Raw genomic sequence first — 19,801 nt, 5'->3', positions numbered from 1 at the left:
TAAGGAAAAAAAATCAGGAATTTAAGTTTTTGAATGTAATGAGATCGAGTTCTATGTTTTATTATAGGTATTGTTGGTAGGACGTACATGACATAAAATAAGAATTAGAGTTAGATATCAGAAAGTGAACATTTTATGGAATATCTTTAGAAGTTTTATAAAATATATATTTCATGATGCTAACAACTTTTAGAGCTGATATATTTTCCTCTGAAGTTATAGTCTCTTCTAATAACACTCAACCGCAGCACGTAGAACCAAGATGAGGGGGAACAAAATAGTGCTGCAAGTTTAAATGAAATCGGATTAATTATGAAGTTTAGTTATTTGAATTAGAAGGAAAATAAAAATAAAGAAAGCACCCACACCTCCTTGAGATTTATACGTATAGCACAGCATTTACTTTTATAGGTCTTGTCCACAGAATATTGCATTAAATAATAAATATGAAGACTTAGCATCGTGTTGTATTTCAGTCTTAAATACATAAAGATCAAAACCCATGGATAATGGTAGCAATAGAGACAGAATGTTTCTGTTTAAAGTGAATGGCAATCAGCTGAGACTTCTTGAAATGCATAGGCATGACTAAATCAATAGGAAAATTCTCAATCCATTATTTTCTAAATGAAGTTTGATCTGTGCCAGTTATATTTTATGTCGGTCTATACAAGGTTATGCTACGTAAATACAAACAGAATTTAATGAGCTGTTTGTTTTCCATTTATTAGGTGGAGTTTTGTGAGATACCACCTGGAAATCGTGCACTGGGAACTGTGACAATACAGACCAAGGCTCTGCTTCGGTTGTGTGCAAAATACAGGAAAAAAAATGAAACCATTTAAAATGAGTAGGAACAAGAATGTGAGAAGCATCTGAACTCATATTGCATTTCAAGCAGCAGAGGAACCAGATTATTCTATAAAGAAAAAAAGAAAATCTTTCATCCCAACAAGGTCATGGTTCATTATTCCGGATGGTTCGTTTGTGTCTGAAAGAGGTGTGAGGTGCAATTTGGTGGCACTGGCTGGTGTTGATGCTTTTAACCGCTCCCTTAATTTAATACCAAAACTGTCATAAAATAACTCTCCTACTATCAGTCTTAAAGCAGAGATCAGCTTGCACGGTGTTTAAGCAATTCTCCTAACATGGCATAAGAATCTTGTCAGTCAAACTGAGCACAACAGAAGAAACCTGTAACGCACCTCTCGTATGGCTGCAGATTTCACCATACCTCAGTTCAGAGGCCAATACGTCTACAACTTCACAAGCATTTAGTTCATTCTTGAAATGTTTGCAGATTGAGTGTTTTCCAATTATTTATTTTTTTTTCCAGTTGCAAAAAGGATGTTGTTGGTGGCCTGAGACCTTACATGCTCAGGTTCGTCTCAAAACATATTTTATGGTTGAGTTATTGCAGACCATTTAAATTAAGGATTTATAATGGAATTGCTGACATGACCTTAGTTCTAGTTTTTTGAATGACATCATTATAATTATGAGAATTTAATGTTTTCAGCTTTAGTGGAACTGATGGAGTGCAGGCAAACAACCACCAGCAGCGAGTGAGAAGTAAGTAGTAGCAGAGCTGGGTAAATACACTCATAGGAACCTGAAGGAAATTTCAATAGGAAAACAAATAAAGAATATTTCAGACTATAAATAAATACCATCTTAACTTCCTTTTTGAGTGAAACAGAATAAAGAGTCACGATACCATTAACAGTCCTCCTCTTCCTTTATATAAAAAGCACTTGAGAATATCCAGAGATGCAGGATGTGTTTAAACCAGAGAATGACGAGTGACTCATCAATAAGATAAAAATAAATTTAAACTGAGAAACAGGAGCTGAGAGAAACGAGCTCAGCAGTGAATGGGAGACAGAAAAATTAAGAGAAAAAATAATTAAAGGAAATACAAAGTACTGTTACCAGACATGTATTTCCCTTCTAGCATTCCTTCCTATGCCAAATATTAGCTTGAATGTTGCAGAATGCTGTTAAATTTAAAAGTCAATACACGGTTTATCCTGTTGTGTTTTGTCTTGATTTTTGCATTTAGTTAATCAGTGGAAATGTTGAATTTCAACAGATTGCACAGTAGGACTCATCACATCTTCAGTCTCTTATTTCAGTATCCAATTGGTCCAACTCATTCTAGACCAGGATCTTTCAGGTTAGTCACATAACTTGAATAAGTGACCTTCTGTGACCGAGAAGGAAATGAAAAAGTGCTGCACTGAAAACACTGTCACGCAGTGTCACAGTACTGCTCTTATTTGTGCACTTGTCTTTAGTGGAACAGGTAAGTCCATATCAGGTCTACAAATAACTTCAGTGTTGTCAGTGTGAGAGAACAGCAAAACATAGAAATGAAGACACGCTGAAGAGCTGTGTAAGCTCCCTAACTAGAGCTGAAGCCAGTATACAAATACAAATGTTAATGTCTCTTGAATTTCAGCAAAGCAGAAACCAGAAAGGTTAAGCTCATAGCAATATTTCAGTGACAGCTCTGGGAATCAGAAAGAGTTGGTATAAAACTTGACTTTCTTATCTGCTGAAGGAAGTAAATGATACTCATGATTGGTAGTGTTTTAAAAGAAGAGAAAACAAAATGCAGTCTGCGTTTAGGTGTTCACTGTGCTGGTACTGATGTGAACACAGTAACATCAGGTTTTTGTACATCTGGTTTGCTGACTATCACTTCATTTTCTTCTTGTATTTCTAAGCAAAAATGCAATAAGAAGCTTCTAATTCAGATGTGTTTTTAGTATAGCACAAAAACTGCAATGAAAGGCCTCTTGGAGCCACTCTGACATGTTTCCAGGTTACTCAGAAATACTTCAGGTACATATGGCAAAAAGATTCATACCTAGACAAGAAGAATAAATTCAGGATTATTCTGAATTTTTCAGTTTGAGATTTTCACTCCCTGGAGATTTTTACAAGTATCCAGTTTCTTGTCTCTTGTACACAGTTATTACTCTGAATACAGCTAAGGAATCTACTTAGTCAATCTTGTGTACTCAATTCAAAAGTGAAGTTCATGCAGAGACTTGTGTCAAAAGAAACAAAAAATGCAAGTGTTGACCAACGTATTGATTTCAATTCTTATACGCCTCTTTGACCAGTACTCTCAGAAATTTGTTTCTAGTGAAAAACAAGTTAATGATGTTGTTTAATTTCATTTCAGTCACATAATTTTCCATTTTAATTGTGCAGATACCTCTTTCGTGACGTATCTGTCTGCAGTTCCACACTCCCTCTTCATGCTTTCAGTTAAGCATTTAACACGTGTAATGCTTTCAAGAATTCTTCTCAAACAATAGAAAGAGTTCCTGGAGAATACAACGCATCTATTCATACTTGGTAGACCAAGTAGCTTTTTTTACAACTTGTTGATTTTTTTTTTCTTTTCAATATTCTCCATAAAGTTTTACATAAGCCAGTGTTTGGGAGCTGCTGAGTCAGGGCCTGAACCTCTAATTGATCACCTGGGGTGAGCCATGAGTCAGCCAGAGGAGCACAGGTGAAGGCAAAGCACAGGTGAAGGCAATTCCTAGAGCTATTTAAGAGCTGGCTAGCAGTGGGGAAGGATCTCTGCTGGAGATCTGCTCTGCTGGAGTTTTGTGAGTGAGCCCAGGATAGGGGTAAGCTTTCTATCTATTCTCTTTTTGTTATCATAGTCTGCTTTGCCAAGCTCTCTTGTTTATTTCGTAGTTATTGCATCTTAATATTCATTGATTACACAGCCTGACAAATAAATGTGTGCAATATACCTTGCTGGTTATTTCAACAGGTATCCCAATCTTCTTAGATCATTGGGGAATTACACTGCTGATGGTTCCCTGGAGGCTTTTAGCACTTGATTTTGAACCCTTCAGACCACAGAGTTGTATCATTGATTTCAGTGATTATAGTGTCCAATCTAAGCAAAGCCTACTTGTCTTTCTTCTAAACAAAACCTACTAGGGCAGAAAAGGCTTCACCCTAAAAATATTCATGCAAGCTGTTCCCCAACTCTGGAAATCACTGAACTCTGCGATTCTTCATCAAAGCAGTTTAAATCCATAGTTTTCCTTTTTTTTGTACGTACTACAGCATTTTAGTATTGACCAGGTTGACTACAGGCATCTGTCTCATATCTAAATTTAATCAGACTCAAACATTAGATTTCTCTGCTGCCTTTGTCAGTTCTAGCCTTTATTAAAAAGGCAATCAATATATTTTGCTGTGGGAGATACAGGGTAATACTTAAAAGCTGTTCTCAGAACAGGCATGGAAAATAGTACTTCTTTTCCAGGTTGATTGCTTTGAACTGCCAGGCTGTAGAGGTTTCTCTTGCTCCACCTGACTGATCTATTGTATCTTGAATTCTACCTTGCTCAGTGGATTAGATGCATCAAAAGTCAATGACATGTAAGTAAAAACTCGCTCATCTCTTGTCTCCTAATTGCTTAGGTTAGTTGAAACATGCATAACTGAGTTAAAACTGGATCTGGCTACAGTGATGGAGTAAAGCTAGAGCTGTGTTTTAACTGTGAGGAGTGTTCAATACTAAAGTACTAGCTGCACTAATATCACTCAGGAACTGTACTCAGGAGAGACGAGTCAAAAGGACAAGCTCACGTTTAGTTGCACAAGGAGGTCTCAGACTTGTTCCACTGTAACAGTGGGACAGAATCCATTGCTCAGACCTCCAGTGAAGCCTGACCACCCATGAAGACTGGGGGAAAACACTCACTGAGTACCTCAGCTTTTTCCATGTCTGAGGAGACCAGCTCTCCATTACCTTTTATCAGAGAGGGAACACTCTCCTTGGCCTGTCTCCTCCTGCCTGTGTACCTGTAGAACCCCTTCTTGTTATCTTTGATAATTCTCTCGCCAATTCAACTCCCTCTGTGCCTTGGCTTTCCTACACATGCAGACAACAGCCCTGTATCCTCCCAGACTACACAATCCTGCTCCCACTTTCTGTACATTTCCCTCAGTTTAAGCTGCAGGTCCTTGCTCAGCCATGCTGGTTGCCTGCTTCCCCTGCTTGGCGACTTCTGCTGGGGGATGGAGAGCATTGTGTTCTCAGAAGGATGCTTTTAAAGAGTTGCCAGTCCTGTTCTGTGCCTGCCCCTAAGGGCAGTTTCCTAGGGAATTCCATCCAGCAATTCCAGCTGCAGTCAGAAATTTGCTATCCTGAAGCACAGGGTCCAAGGACTTTAGAAGGTGATGAAAAAGCTCAATATGGTGTATAATTCACACTCCTCCTTTTGTTTCGTTCTTATTTCAATGTTAAAACAGAGAGGACATTAATATTATCCCCGGTGTGTTGTTTTGAGCACATAATTCATTTTTCATCCCCTGTTTTTCTCTGAATGCTTCTGACCCAGTGATAAGCGAGTTTAATGAAGTACAAAACGAAAGCTACCAGTCATTTCAGGAAGTCAGATTATGACTAACATGGCTATCTGATTTTAGCCAGATTTTTCTTTCTATTGTTGTACAGTTAGAACGCATAGTGACCCTATGGGGAATTCTAGCTGTGCTGGGGAAGTCAGCATGAAAATTATGAGTAATTATCTGGGCATGACATTTTGTGAAAATTTGCCTAGGATGCTATTCCTAATATAGTTTCCTGTATTTCTTGTAATGTCACTTATTGTCTATATTAGTTTTTCCAGATACAAAAATGCACAAACACAGATGTAGATAGGGAAACTGCAAAGACATTAGTGCTTCAAATTACACTTCTGCTGAGATTGACTTTAAGTATGAAAATACAACACCTCTGAGTGCATTTCTTTGTCACATAAATTGTTATATAGCCCTTTTACTCTTTAAATATTTTCTATTTCTAGTTCTATAATAATTGTCTACTGAAATAAGTCCCTGAGTACTGGTATTAATTGATGCATATTTATTGTTGAAATGATTTTTCTTCATTTTCATCATATTTGAAACAAAGTAGATGAGATTACATGTGTTGCAGTAATTAGATAACATAATGAAGGCTTGCTTTCCTTCATTTTTCTTACTTATTCTTTCTTGATTAAAAAAAAAATCACTAGTTTTCTCCCGTTTCTTAATGAAATTGAGTTCTTCGTTTTCATAAGATTGCTATGTAGATACCATGCTTATAGAAGTATGTAAAATGGCATTACATATAATTCATATACATATACAGAGGAGTTAAATATAAAATATAGTCTTTCTCAAATTTGTCATTCTAAGACTAAAATGAATTTCTTTTTTGCCTATTCCTGTGCTGGGAAAATGCTGTGTTAATCTACTGTAGGAGAAATTGATAGTGGCAATCAAGAGAAAAATAATACAATAAAGAAACAAAATATAATCATTGCTTCTCAAACTGTTCAAGATATTTAAAATATTTGTATTAAAACGTTAGTATTTACAATAGTATATTAGATATCTAATTTAAATATTTATAAATACTTAATGTTTAAGGCTTAGTTAATATATTTAATACTTAATTTGAGTATTTGCTGATCAGCAGTGCTGAGCATGCAGAAATTTGTCTCATGTTTTCCTGGGGTAAATATTTAATTTGATTTCTTTCCTTCCTTTCTCAGATTCTAAGGCTTCAAATGGAAAGTATGCACCCAAATTGAAATTGCAAAACCAGAAATGTACTCAATTCTTCCTAAGTTTTAAGACTGCACAGAGAAAAACATTTTCGCCTACCTACCTACATTTTCACCTGAAATACTTCTATGTAGAATTCTGCTTCAGGGCCTGGCTAGTTATTGCTCAAGTTTGAACAGATAGACTCTTCAGCTTCCTTTAACTGCATGCGGCTCAGGGTGCAGCCCTTGCCACAAGGAGTAAGTAACGTAAATTGCTTCGGCACTGACTGGAGCCAAGAAGGAAATGTGGTCAGACGAGTGCCCTGACCACTACACCAGAGATTCTCTCTGGCCCAGTCATTTTAATTATTCTGTTGAAAGCCAAGCAGGAGGTAGAGTGCCTTGTGCCCAACTTGGCAGCGCTGTGCTGTCTGCTGCGCTTTGCCATCGGCCTGCTTGCAGCCTCTTGAGCACATGGGTGATTGCATGCCTCCTTTTTTCAGCATCTCTGAGTCTCTTCTTGCAGAGAAACCTTGAGCATCTAATTCAGAATGCAGAACGGATGTACTTGCTGGACTTGCTATCCTGGAAGATAAGATCTTCCTATCTCTACTGTTACACAACTTGAGGTTTCCATGGCCTGCACGGAAGGGTCATGTAATAAACCAACACTATAGCAAGCGTGACTTTGAAGAGAAGAGAGAAAAACAGAGAACATGAAGGCGGTAGTAGTAAGGTCTCAACATTACTCAACATCAAACTAGCTATATAAACTTGCTGATATGTTTTATTATATTTTTTTTAGCACTTGAGACTCTCATGACGGCCATCTGCTTCTGTTGCATTTCCTGAAAGCTGTTTGTTCCAAGAAACACGGGTGTGAATGACAGTTTTTACATATTTATTCAAGGAAATTAGTAGAATAAGCTTTATCAGTAGAATAAGTATAATCCATGTTCCCAAGCTTGTTGGTTGAGTGATGCCAAAGAGCAAATTTAAAACACAGGGCAGTTTACAGTTCTGTTATTACATGGTAGCAAAGGCTCATTAGAATTCTCATGATGTTTCTGCTTTTCCGAAGTATGTAAACTGTAAAAATGGATGATAGACAAGCTTTACATCTTGGGTAATGTGTGATTAAATTACAGCCATTTAAACTAAAATACATGAAGATTATCACTTTGGGATGTTGTTTGCTAAAAACGTCGTCTTTACTTTCAGAGCTATCTATGTTTAGTCTGAAATGCACAATACCTCTGTGTCCTTTACCCAAAGCATACAGTTCCTGCTGTGGAACACAATAACCAGGAAGATAGATCAGGCAGGTGAGGAACCACAACCAATTTACAAATAAATAGAAGCAACAGGAATGTCTCTTCCAGAGCTCAGTTCACAGCGTTCTGTCTGAAGGAGATGGTGAAAGCTGGGAAGTCAAACATGTCTCTTCCCCAAGAACTGGGATTTCAACAGAATATAAAACATGTTTACATATTCGCCTGGAGAACCTGACAAAGAATACTGCTGGATCTTCAAAGGCCTGCTGTAACAATTATTCAAGCTAGATATTAGGGTGTTGTTTTGACATCTTTTCTGCTGTGAAGCCAGATGAAGGAAGTGCTGTGTCACAATTCAAGACTAAACTGAGAAATACAGTTTACAGGATGATCCTTCCAGTTTGTTTGAAATCTGTGAGTGACATGTAAGTAGAATGTTTTAATTAAGGGTTTTACCTTAACAGTGCTATTAACAAATGCCACATAAAGCGTTTATGGAAAATCAATTTAGAACTATTACACTCTCTTATCCAGAGAGCCCTCTCCTCAGCAATCTCTAATCTTTCCTCTTTTGGCATTAAATTTTACCTCTGGACACCTCTGGGTAGGTAGAGAGATACAGTGAGATAATGATGCTACATTCAGTTTTGGATTACAGTCTGTCCTTCCATTAGACTGTCATGTTTACAGTTTACCTACAGTTCTGATCTGGGGCTTCATGCATACCTTTGAGCCTGATTGCGCACCTCCCTTCTGATTTGATCATAACAATGAAGAAAGAACAATGCATTAAAGCATTATTATATATGTATATATATACACACACACACACACACATACACATATATATATTTTGGCTCTGTTTATGGAGATGGGATGTTGTTAATGCTCAATTTGCGTTATGTTATTTGTATGCTTAAGATATGGGATGCATATTAAATTGAGCTCTCTACTACTACACAAAAAAATCAGTCTGTCTGACATCTCTAAATATCAGACTGCAGTAACATTTTATTTTCCAGCTAGACGTGTGTTTAAATACAGGGAGCCTGGCTTCTTTCCAACGCTCGTTTTTATTAAGGCCAGCTGTGAAGCAATTATTGAATACACTAAAAATGGCTCTTGAGAGTAGGACAATATGAGTTTTGTCCAATATTGATTAACACATTGAGTTTTGACTAAGTACAACATTTTAAGAGCTCGCTCTGCTTTGAAGTAGAATATCTGAAGAACTTAAGGAACATAATTTCTGAGAACTGCGTGGATCTAGGTCAAGGGCTGATTGCAACAGAAAGTACAGACATAACTGAGTATGCTTTTTCCTAAATAATTAATGTGCTTTCAAATACCAATAAAGGCAAAATAATGGAGAAAGCACAAACCAGGCAATTCAGCTCGACAATGAAAACGTGCAATGGAAAATACAATCTATATTGCACATGCATATTATATATAAATGCTATTTATATAATGTTTAAGTCTTATTTTATGGAAGTAGAACGTCTCCTTTCTTTCAGGTTTGTAACCCAGTCATTCTGACAGAGATGTTAAGGATTTCTGATGGATTTCCCACTTTCTGTACGCTTTTCAGGCACACTTGGATGTGTATTTTTTTTTTACCATATGAACTTCTCATGTGTTTGCACAAACACCTGAGGCATTCGGACAACATATAAATGACAAATAACTGTATCTAGGAGGACTGTGGTCTAATTTTAACTTCCTTGTAGTTACTCATATTTTCAAACAACTAAAATTCATTGTTCTAGCAATAAGACTCTGTTCGATTTTACATTTGCATACTAATGGACAAAAGTATTTGAATTCCTACAGATATCAGTTGCTGGCTTGATGCAGCCCAGCTGCTTCCTGTTAAAAATGGTGATTAGAAATTAATATAGCTATCCCATGCATTCACAGCTTGAGATTTGTAATATGTAAAGAACAATCATTCCTAAAGGGGCCTCGCTTGTGAATGCTGTATTTAATTAATGCCCAAGGGAAAGAGCAGAAGAGAAGGAGGAAAAACACTGCAGCTGAATTTATTCTGCAATTGTAGCAACGTTAAACACTGCATGCCAGATTTAATGGCCTGTATTCATCTAGCTAGCAGAGTGCCTCACTCAGAACAAATGGTGCTGTCTGCCTTCAGGAGATGAGGATTTTCATATGAATTTAGGAGTGTGGAGTAGATCTCTATTTTATTTTCTCTACTGACTTATGCTAGGCCTGCCATCACAAACACCCATGCTCCTCCACAGTTAGCTTTGTGCCTGGGATATAAAGATTTTTTTTCACTTGTAGCATGTCTTTAGCTTTGTGATGAGGAGGCAGCCACGCAGCAGCAATCTGTTTAAGTTGTACCAGTCATTTAAGTTGAGACTGACACTTTCTTTTAGTGCCTGGCTGCTTCTAGTACGTGTGAGAAGGTGCCTGCAACAGCTACAGAAAGATCAAACGCGCTAAAGTAAAAGACTGGGATCCTCATGTGCATCCTAAAGGAGTGGCTCTGCATTAAAAGCAAAGATTTGAATATTGCTGCAGAGATTAAAAATGTTAAAATTATATATATATTATTTTAAAAAAAAAACAAAAAAAAAACAACAAAATGCTAACATACCGTGTCATTTTTTTATTGGTACATTAGAAAGCACTTTCATGCACATCAAAGATTACCCACTGAGGTAATCCCAAAACAGGCTCTGCTTGGACTGGAATTTGCAATGGGAAGAACACAAGACCACCCCAGTGAGATCAGGCCAGATCCAACCTGCCCAGATGCTCCTGCTGTTTGGTAAACCAGAAGAGAAGCTCCAGGTAAAATTGACAAGTGTTCAGAAACAACATCTTGTGTCCATTGCCTCTTGTCCTAGCACTAGACATGAGCAAAATGAGCTGGATCTGTTTTCTTTACATTCACCTTTCAGAAAGATCCTCCCTACTGTTTATTTTTGGTTTTGTTGGTTTTTTTGTTTGTTTGTTTGTTTTTTTCAAAGCTGGTCTGCTTTTCTCTCTGCAATTGAGAGTTAAACGCTAATCACAAAGGTTCTTTCAGCTGAGCAAGAGCATATTTTATTGAAATATGTTATAATTATGAGCATTCAGGCCCCAATATGTATTTCTGATCACACTGGTAAAAACTTCCCTCCGTAAAGAAGGAGAGATAATGTCCATACAGCTGTTACAGCAATAACTTTTCTATATATAAATACAGAAAGAGTAGCACATGTTAAACATCAGACTAAACTCTCCTCCTATTTAACCTTCATCTTTTAAACTATGAATAATGTATGCACACAATGGGAGAGTGCTAGGGGTAAAACAACAGAGATCAAGACGAGGCGTCTCCCCTGGCTAAGCCCAGAGCTCCTGACGCTGAGACCTTTCCTCTGTTTCATCACATCCAGGCCCGCTGTGGACTTCTTGGGCCAGGCAGGAGCATTGAAGGGTATTGCCCATTGAGGGCTCTTCCCAGCTTAAATTTTTGCTGTCACCTTCATTTTCCCATATGCAAAACTGGGCAGAAGCTTTCCCCTTTGAAAGGGGCACCCAACTGTGTGCAGGGCAGTGGAGATAGCCCAGGACTTACAGACAGTTCCGTAGCCTTCTGCCATGGTGGGGGGCAACTTCTCCCTGTGGCCTTCAGCCTGCTTGGACTTTAGGCCATCCATATTAAATGGCTAAACAGTGGGTACTCAGTGTAGCAGTGGGCACCTCTGGAAGACTCTTTCCTTGAGGCCATGTCTTTCTCCTCACAACAGAGCAGCCTCAGTGTCTAGCTTCTTGCAAGCTGCAGTGACTGAATCTTGTTTGTAGGTGTCATGCCAAAGGCTTTTGTCTTTTATGCATGATTTTAAAGCAGGTACACATGAGCAGTATTCAGTCTGAAGCAATGCTGTGGTGTTGGTTCTTCTTGTTTGTGAGTGTTATGGTAAGTTTGCTTTCCATCTCAAGATGTGTTTACACACTAAATCATTCCTTTACTTGTTTCAGGGCTTCCAAGCTAGTTTCAGATTTCTCCTTCAAGATTAATGCAAAGATAGCATGGGGTGACATTCAGCTTCAGGCAAATTATCTGAGCTCAAGATAAAATACCTGTGTGCATCCTTATCAAGGATCCCTTCCACAGAGCCTGCACTGGGCTCTGCATTACCTCAGATTCACTTGTTGTCTTTGTGAGCTGCACTTGCATCTTGGCTGCGATATAAAAATATCCTCAATGTCAGCTTTAGGAAGCCATCTGCTTCCTGCAGTAGAGAATGAGTGTTTGGGATCCGGATTCTTGAGAGTAATTATTTTCATGCAGTGGTCATTATTTCGCTTCACTACTTATGTTTGTGGGCTGCTGTAGATTTCTTGCCCTTCTGGAAAAAGCTTGCTTTTATTTTATTTTTTTCTCCTGTTTCTTGTTCAACAAAACTGCTAACTCACAAGCAATGATGTGCTGTGGTGTAGCAGGTGGTGCTGTGATGCTAGGAATGCACAGTAATGCTGACAGTCACTCAAGAAAGCAAATGGAGGAATGCTCTTTGTGCCTGAGATTCCAGGTCTTGTATCTCACAGACCTTTGAAGCTTCAGGTCTAGTTATACCACAGAGTAACTCTGATATTTTTTTCATTTGCTTTTGGTTAGCTAGCATAAGCAGTTTCCATAATATATTAAAACCAAAACAATGTCCTAGCAGTGCTATAGAAGTGTCAGAAAGGGAGGCTTATCACCACGAGCAAGAAAAAGAAATGTTCTGACAGTCACTTAGAAAAGAGAGCTGATAGCTATATTTAATTTCTGAAAGTCTCAGTTGTGACGTCACCCTCAAATAACCATAACACAGCAGCAATGAGATATGCAAGCTTAAAGTACAGTCAGACCATTTCTGGACTTATATCACTTGTGTTCTGCATTTGTCCCGTGTTAGAAATTAATAACTTTCTGGCAGCTTTTAGAGGAAGATCTCGCCATTCTTCTGAGATATGTAGCATCTTGCATAGAGATACTGCACCAGGAAATGGCAAAATCCCTCTGAAATTCTGCTTTTCCTTTTTCAGGAAACCTTAATATTTCTGGTAGAAGAACAGTAATGTAATAGAGTTTGTATTCTCTGCAGGGAATGCAAAAAACAAATGAAGTGCTTTACATTTCATGTTTTTCTTTAACCTTTTTCAGTAAGACACCTGTTATATTCTACTTGTCTATTAAAATTATGAAATCTGGTCTTGAAAGAGGTCATTTTCATTCCAGGAGCTCTCTTGCAGTTCCTGATCCAACATCACTGACAAGGAGAAGGAAGCCAATCTAAATCTACAGAACCTCTTTTTTCTGTATTCAACCACTTTGTTCTCTAGGCTTTGAAAGAAATAAGACAGGCAACTACACCACTGAGACTGAGAACTGGACTCCCTTACTCAAAAAGTTATTAGGAAAGGTAAGCTATTGGTACTTCCTAAACATACTGGGAGGTTAGGTGATATTTGTGCAATTGCTGTTTATAGGTTGTGTGCTCTACTCATCTTCTGCCATATCAGAACGTATCTCAAAAGAACTGTTTAGTAATTGTGGATCATTTGTATAGACTTGGAATGCTATGTTTACTCGCTTTTCTGTATTCTCATGTGACTTAAATGTTACTTTCCTGCTGGTTCATCAACATTCAGAGACAAAAGTGCAGGAATTTGACATGACACAATATGGCTGAGAAAACACACCTATGCTTTAAAACTCTTCCAAACAGAAACAATCTATTTTTCAGTACACAAATATATTCTCAAAATGAAGAATAAAAAAAAAAAAAAAAAAAAAAAAAAAAGGAAAAAGAAAGAAGATGAACAGCTTTTAGCTTTGACCTTCTAATCAGGAGGTTCATAGAAACAGCAGATGTTGACTTAAGCTCATGTTAAGGTGATGTTGATTTAAGCTCACCTGCCATTTTTTAAGTCTTCCCAGAGAGGATATAAATATGTGCTACTGTCACTAGGTGACTGCATGAAGTTGCACCTACATGCTTAGATGCTAGGATCTTATTAATCTGCTCAAAGGAAGCGTAGCACAAGCAGCTGAGAGGAATTTCTGAGTGTTCTCCGGTGAAACAGGATCAGGAATTCTCACACACATAAAAAAAGCAGAGCAAGTGACATTGCTGAACTCAAAGGTATCACTCAGGAAACAAACTGAAGGGCTGATTCTTGATTAAGTTGTGCGTTCTCCTCTCTCTTCTCGTGTGGGAATGCCTACATGTTTTCCTTTTTGAAAAGGGGCAATTTGGCTGATTAAACCAGGCTGCACTTTAAATACGAGCCGGTTACCACGGCAACAGTTTTACTTTGACACACAGCTTATCCTGTTTTAAGTGGTGCAGCCTGTTGTTATGGCAATTTGGAATGCCACTGTTTTTTCCTTCCAAAGCAGCACTACACAAGATAACAATCCCCCCCCCCCTCCGCCCCGTTGAAATGGGTTCAGTAATTAAAAAGCAGGAGTTGATTTAAAATCGTGTAGAATGGTGTCGTTTCTCACACTTAAGAAGCTAAAATTGACTGGAACAGGAAAAAAAAAAGGAATCAGAGTTCATGAAGAAATAAAAGTAAAGGAATCTGTTTTATACACTGAAGGCAAGGGGAAGTTCTTTACTATGGGACTGGTGAGGTGCTGGAACAGCTGCCCAGAGAGGCTGTGATGCCCCGTCCATCCCTGCAGGTGTTCAAGGCCAGGTTGGATGGGGCCCTGGGCAGCCTGGGCTGCTATGAAATGGGGAGGTTGGTGGCCCTGCACGTGGCAGGGGGTTGGAGATTCATGATCCTTGAGGTCCTTCCAACCCTGGCCATTGTGTGATTCTGTGTCTTGTAGGTGCATTTTTTAACAGATGAATCTGCTAGTGAATTTATTAATTCACTGTGTTTTCTGCTTCATGAAAAAACACATTACTTCCTGTTTTGCAGATCTCTTGAGGAGAAAAGTCTAAATAAGTCGTCCCCTAAAGCTCTTATTCTTACAAGCAGTATGAATATTCTTATTGAAATTTCATTAACAGTAGTAGTAAATGATCAGGCTTCTGCTCTGTAACAAATATTTTCCATAAAAAGAAAGGAAAAAAAGAACATCACCACAAAACACCATTGCTTAAGTATCCTCCTAATGGACCTCTTCCTGATGCCACAAACACCTTGCATTAGGCACTAAGTGATCACAGACCGGCAGCTTCCCTATTTGAAATAGGAGTGAATTCCAGCCCCGCTGCCACAGACGTGTTGAAAGAATCCCTAAACTTTGATCTGCAGAAATATTCGGTTCATGTTTAAGCAAGAGCTGCGGTGGTGCTAGGAATGGAGAGAGATCTGAGAGGCTCCCAACTATCCAAAGCCTGGGAACAAAAGAAGTGAACAAGAAACTTCAATCCAATTATCCAGCCCCAAATGAAAATAGTGGAAGAGCTCTCTGCGTGAGGCAAGCACGGTTTCAGTGCACCTGCTGGAGCTGAAGTAATTGCCTGATAAAGTAGTTACACCATTTGGAAGGAAAAAAATGGCTTTTGTTTATGAATTTCTTGAGTTGTGAAACAGATGAGCATTAGTCCTTTTTCTTCTTCCTTTCTTATAGAAAAATATTCAAGACTTGCCAAGGAAAGGTAGTCACCAGAAAGACAAAGATTCCAGATAGCCTGCATCCTCCTTTCATCCTCTTCAGTTTTTACCTACACCTCCTCGACTCACAGACTCTTTACATTGCAGGTCTTCAGCAGAATCTAGGAAGGACAAATCCCTTTCTGCCATCTGCCACTGTAAGAACATCATCTTTTCTGCAAGGGTGCCATCCTAGCATTTAATTCCTGTTCGATAAACAGCATAACTTTGTTCAAACCTTTTTCAAAAGCATATTAATTTGTTTATTGATTTAACTCAGTGGTTCAACTCTTTCAGTTTTCTGTCCCCAGTAACACCAGCTGCTTTTTGGTTACGTATCCTATGTACATATGTGGGCTCATGTGCAACAGAGAGACACTGCAATAGTCTTCAGTGGGATTTCCATCTTTCTTCTCTGCCAGCTTTATTGACAGCATTCCGTGGTCTTTTGTCCTCATTAAATAATTCAACTTAGATTAAAATTTCCCAGTGTCACAGACAGATTCTCAGTACTTGGGAAGATACTGACTTAAATTTCTACTGCAATTTAGAGATTTGAAGCTTGATAACAGAAAAATGTTCCTCTAGAATAAAAGACCTGATCCATTGCAAATATAAGTGTATAACCTCTTGGGGATTTTGAGGTTCTCTACATGCGTCCATCTCCTTTTAAAGTGCTTAGATCTCCCTCTATTTGTTATAAGACAACAGGAGTTAAATTTGAGAGTTCGATGTTGCCTATCTCCTTTTACAATTATAGATTTTAGCAGGTTTGGGGAATTTTACCTGAAATATCTAAGGGTTTCATTTATTAATTTATATGTTTAAATATTTTAAGTAACACTATATATGCATCTTATAGTATTGACAACAATTATTCTGGTTTTTGAAATTACTCTTTCAGTCTTTGCTATGAGAAAGATAATATTAATATATCAGAATTATCCACTTCGAAATTCCTCTTCCATTAGTTTCTTTCTGCAAATAAATAAACCTCAGATGTGATATTTTAAAAGAAGTTTATAAGCAATGTTTTAGATAAATCAGATAGATAGAAATAATACCTGACAGATTTACTTCCCAAATAGACTTTTTGGGAAGCTAGCATGAAAAGAGGTATTTTCAGATCAAACCTGAGTGCTGTGCCTCAGACCCCTCTCTTTTTCTTTTCACTAGCATCAAAGTTGCTTTGAGTTTTCCAATTAGTTTCCTTAAAGCACTGCTACTGTCTTGCTTTAATATGTCTTTTCCTCTCCTGCGGCTTTTTTTCCCCTCTGATAACTATCAAGAGTCATAACAACTATTATTCCAGTCTTCTCCCCTTTTTTGGTGTCTGTGAATTTAATTTCTTTCTGAGCTTGTATCTTTGAGAGCTGCATTCCTTCCAGCATTCTGCACCCTTGTTTCTGTTTTTATTCCTTTGGTTTTATTTTACACTCTTGCTGATGAGATGCGAGGACAAATCTTTTCTCAGATGTTCCTTTCTTTTCCTTTAAGAAAATCTCACTTGTTGCAGGGAACATGAATTCGAAAAGAGAGCAGAGGAGCCATTTTCTGTACTTCATACATCCACAGAAGGGTGAGCAACAAAGTCATTCTGAATCAGTTCAACATAAATCTGATCTAGCTTGCAGGATACAACTTATTTGGCTGCCACAGCAAAGATATTAGGGGTACCTAAATGTCTTTTGACTGCCATTTTATGGGTGACTGCAAAAGTAGTTGGGGAGAATATTTTCTATTTCCCTGAGACTTGCACAAATCTGAACTATGGAAGAATAAATCAGTGATCAGCTTGTACAAGATACCAGCTTTATGTGTTTGGTGTTTATAAGCACTGTGGCAGCACTAGCTAATTAGGGCTATAAAGCTGAGGGTGACCATCTATTTCTGTGTCCAAGCAGACAGAAGAAACTCAGTTGTGGGGTGAGGCTTGTCCACATGTGCCTTTGCATCCGTGGGCTACAAGACTTGCTCAGGACCATGGGGCAGGAGAACAGTAGCAAAGAGTGGGACCAGCACTCAGCAGCTCCCTGGGCTCTGCTTTAGGTAATGAACCCTTCAGGTCCTGATGTCTTCAGGGTCACCCCAGTCCCTAACCTTTCCCTAAAGGGAAAATCAACATTAAAAGTTGGTTTGAATTGCAGAGGTGTGCCACTTTCCAGTTAGCTACTCAAGCACCCTGGAGAATGCAGTTCACATTGAACATCTAAGCAATTTACCTTATGGTAACATCACATATGTGTCATCACATACTGAACAACTCCTAAATTTTCAGACAATTTGTCTAAACTGTGTGCATCAGCCTCATGTGCTCCTCACTGGAAGATTTCTGCAGTATGATTATTCTCTCTGAAATTAGATTTGCTCATTACTCTTGTCTCCAGGTTGTTGTTGTAGATGTTCTACTTTCTTTTTTACTTCTGTTCTTTTGGATCTGTGCTTTTCTCTTACGTCCCTTCTTTTCTGCGTTCCTTTGCTTTTCGTTTTTCAGCAACAGATTCAGGAATTCAGCACACTGCAGATAAGATCATTAAAATGCCTTTTTAGTGTGACAATACGAGGAGATCAACAAGAGATAACGGAGGGAACATACTTCACTCATTTGTTCAACAGACAGTGCTGCTAAATTCAGGAACAATCTCTAGCAAGCCTGTGTATGTGTATGATTTCTGTTTACAACCACTAGCTATGGGATGAAATCAGGAGATTTTAATTTCAATCATCACAAATTGTTCTAACTTATCTTTAGCAAGGCTATCATACCGTCAAATAATAGTTAAAGTATATTCTTAAGCTACAGAAGACGAAAATTAGAAGGTGTCCTGGATAAAATTTAAAAAAAACACCAATTCTGATTCTTATTTATGCTCACATCTCTAAATCATTACAGCTGATGTAGATGATAATTACCATTATCGCATTCCCTAATGTTGTCACAAATGCTTACCTCACTAGTAAGTCTGCATGCCCCCTAGCAATTACACTGAATAAAATCCAATTGCAGAAGGAACGCTGGTGAGCATGACATAGAGCTACAGCAAATTGAAATGGCATTTCAAAATTTGCTAGATTCCTTTTATTCAGGCTAGCCCAATTACTCAGCTTGTTCTCATTACACTCTTTGATATGAGTTATTTGATGGGTTGCTGCTGTGTACATTACCACACTGAGCTGGCAGCAGTTAGCTGTTGTTTTATGAGGGATTATTTCCATAAAGGGGGAAAAATGAAACTTGTACACAGTACAGGCAGACACCGTAGGAGCGTAGCATCAGATCTCGCTTTTGCAGTTCAGTGTAAGGGCACGGAGAAGCAAATCCAACAAAACCCAAAATGAAGGGGATGGGGCTGGGCAGAATATCGTCGATGTTACTGTTCCACTCTGAGTCACCAGCTAAACAACAGCACCTAATTTCAGTTTATTCCGTGAAACTCAGGATCAACCTAGATAACTGTTTTCAGTAACAGCATTACCTGTTTATTTGGCAGGATTTTTTTTAATAACAAGATTTTTAATAACAAGATATGAAACTGTATGTGGGCCAGAGCTAGCTAAGTAAGCAGGAACAGTTTTTAACTACACTAGAAACTTGCTGCATCAGCTGTACATGCTGCAGAAGTCTTTGGAACAAGAGAGCACTATGCCTGCAGCTTCAGCCATCTCTGTTCTGTTCAACAGAATGATTCTCTCAGGGCACTTGCATTTTGTGTCTCTGGCACTGAGGTGATGTCTTTTCTTGTCTGTCTTTGCTTTCTGCTCACCTCCTTCCCATTAGCGTGGCATCCTAAAATCCTCCAAAGGGTACTTCTGGCTCTGCTCAGTCATTCTATTTGCCTTAAAGCTCCAGAATGTTCAGAGTGTAGTAGGAAAGACTGCAGAACTGTTTGCACAGAGAAATCTGCTCATGTTTAGAATCAAAGGGAGGTCAACACACCCCCCAAAAAATCAACAATCCTTTCTCCTGTGACATTCCGTGTTAAGAAACTCCATGACAAACAAAGAGTTGCACAGAAATAGCTTGTTACAGTACACTATGTGGGGAAGATAAGGGAAAAATAAAAGTTGCAAGGAATTATGAAATTGCCTTTTCCCTTTTTTGTTAAGAATTTAATTTATTAATATTTAAGGTTTTATAACAACAACAACAAACTAAACACCGATGACCAACTTCATGGATACAAGGATAGAAAAAAGGTATTGACTTCTCAGGCAGGCTGTCCTTAAGGAAATCTGATAGCTGGCAGAGGGAAATTTGGCTGAATTGGGAGTGAAGACAATCCAAAAAATGATAAAAAGAGGACATGGTCTTGAACTGAAGGGATGTTTCCCCTG

At 38.3% G+C, this 19,801-nt stretch overlaps 1 long non-coding RNA gene across 1 annotated transcript; it reads left to right on the top strand.

Moving 5' to 3' along the window:
* The first annotated feature begins 4,009 nt into the window (after positions 1-4,009).
* Positions 4,010-17,046, top strand: LOC128084394 (uncharacterized). The gene is made up of 4 exons (XR_008208509.1): positions 4,010-4,419; positions 6,585-8,277; positions 10,500-10,669; positions 16,983-17,046. It is a non-coding gene; the product is annotated as an uncharacterized LOC128084394 (long non-coding RNA).
* The last annotated feature ends 2,755 nt before the right edge of the window (positions 17,047-19,801 follow it).

The sequence above is a fragment of the Tympanuchus pallidicinctus genome, unplaced genomic scaffold, assembly GCF_026119805.1.
Source record: "Tympanuchus pallidicinctus isolate F22 unplaced genomic scaffold, pur_lepc_1.0 scaffold26, whole genome shotgun sequence".
In the NCBI taxonomy this organism is placed as follows: Eukaryota; Metazoa; Chordata; class Aves; order Galliformes; family Phasianidae; genus Tympanuchus; species Tympanuchus pallidicinctus.
This window is presented reverse-complemented; position numbering and strand designations above follow the sequence as displayed.